The following is a 2297-nucleotide window of genomic DNA, read 5'->3' on the forward strand; positions in this document are numbered from 1 at the left end:
GGTGTGGGGAGGGAGGTGCGCGGGGGGCGAGTTAAAGGTCGGGATGGGTCACGTGTCCGTGGTGTGGGTTTGTTTTGTTTTGTTTTTTTGTCGGAGGGCAAGAAGCCTGCTGGGATTGGGACTGGGATTAGGGCTGGGACGGGGATTGAGGTTGGGGTGGGGATTGGGAGTGGGATTAGGGCTGAGATGGATTGGGAACGGGATCAGGTTTGAGACTGGGATTGAGTTTGGGGCAGGGATTAGGACTGGGATTGAGGTTGGGACAGGGATTGGGAGTGGGATTAGGGTTGAGATGGATTGGGAATGGGATCAGGTTTGAGACTGGGATTGAGTTTGGGGCAAGGATTAGGACTGGGATTGAGGTTGGGACAGGGATTGGGAGTGGGATTAGGGTTGAGATGGATTGGGAATGGGATCAGGTTTGAGACTGGGATTGAGTTTGGGGCAAGGATTAGGACTGGGATTGAGGTTGGGACAGGGGTTGGGAGTGGGATTAGGTCTGAGACTGGGACTGGTCTAGAGTTGAGACTGGGATTGAGGCTGGAGCAGGGATTAGGAGTGGGATTAGGGCTGAGACTGGGACTGGTCTAGAGCTGAGACTGGGATTGAGGCTGGGGCGGGGATTAGGAGTGGGGATTCACACTGGGCATGGGATTTGGGCTGGAATCAAGATTGGGACTGGAGTGGGATTTGGATTAGGATTAGGACTGGGAGGGCACCACTAAAGCATTAATTAGGACTGGTTGAGGGACGCGCGTTTTGCCCTCGGCCACCCCATGATCTCAGCAGGGGCCAAGACGGAGCATGGGGCCACCACTGCACCCCAGGACGGGGCGGCCCCAGACACCTCATCCCCCTTATCCCCCCTTCTGCTCCCCCGGGCACTGGCAGGACCCCAAAACTCTGCCTTTGTCAAAAAATCACCGGAAAAAAAAACCCCTGTGCCAGCCCGGGGGCACACGCAGGGGGGGTAAAACCTTCCCATATAATAATCCTCTTTTTCCAGGTGACCCTTCTTCCTCTTGGGGGGGGGGAATAAAGAAACCCGAGGGAGTGGGGGGATTTCTGCGGTGCGTGAACTGTTTCGGGGCTTCTTGCGAGGCTGTTTCGTAAGAGCCAAATGGGCGGCTCAGTTCAAAGCCCACAGCGTCGCCGTTTCAAAGAGTTTTCCCTGGTTTAGTCCAAAACAAGCCAAGGGCCAGCTCTGAATTATCTCGCGGGCTGGGGAGGACCTGGCTCCCGCTGCATTTTGGGGGTGAATGCTCCTCTGCGCTCCCCCATTCACCCCGGGCCCCCACCGGGCCCTGCAAGACCCAGGAAGGGACCCCGGAGCCTTTGTTCAACAGGCGAAGGGGGTGCTGGAAATAGGGGGTGAGAATTTAATCTGCCGGATTGTTTCTCCCTGTTACCGGGAGCGTCTGAAAGGCAACGCTGCCGCGTTCCTGCAGTATTCATGAAGCCCCGGGGACGGGGACAGAGCGGGAGCTGGGGACAGCAGAGCGGGGGAGAGGGGCACAGCGTGCGTCCGTCTGTCTGTCTGCAGGGAGGTAAGGAGCTGCCCCCGTTGGCGCAGATGGGAGGGGGCTGAGACCCCAGGGGGTTCCTGCAATCTTTGGGCGCTGCAGGACTTGGTCCTGTTGATTTGTCTGCTGTCCTTGGCATAGTTAGGGCGGTGGTCACGGATAAAGCTAACAGACAGCTTTATCAACACGTTAAAAAAAAAAAATAAATATATATGTAGGCATCCGCCTATATACACACAGCTCAGTCCACGTGGCTCTCCTGGCGCCACTCAACCTCCACCTCTCCTCCAACCTTGTACAAATCAAATTATCCATCCGCTGCCACAAATGTCTCTCTCTTTGGCAAGGAGAAAACCCTCCTTTACCACCCCGGGTTGCTTACCGGCGGTTTTGCCTCCTGTCCCGCTTCCAACCCCAGTCAGCATCCGTTTTGCTGGGGGTCAGCCAAGCCCCGCTGCGCTCATTGCGCCTAACACAGCAGGGAGTGTGGGCTCCTGTGGGAAAAAAAAAAACAAAACCAAAAGCAACTTAAGGGGGCTATTTTAACCTGCTTTTTCCTGGGAAATGAGGAGGCTGGGCAGGGAAGGGAAGCTGGAAGGGGTGGCAGGGTGAGACCGTGAGGATCCCTGTGGTGAGGGTGCCTGGGATGAGGACTGGGTGTCCCCCAAGCCACAAGCAACAGCAAGGACAAAGAGCAGAGGGGTCTCAAGGCCATGATTTCCCCGTTTGGGCTGGTTTTGACACCCTCCCAGTACTTCCCCTGCACTGCAACCC

The sequence above is a fragment of the Egretta garzetta genome, unplaced genomic scaffold (genome assembly GCF_000687185.1).
Source record: "Egretta garzetta isolate BGI_Z169 unplaced genomic scaffold, ASM68718v1 scaffold437, whole genome shotgun sequence".
Taxonomy (NCBI): domain Eukaryota; kingdom Metazoa; phylum Chordata; class Aves; order Pelecaniformes; family Ardeidae; genus Egretta; species Egretta garzetta.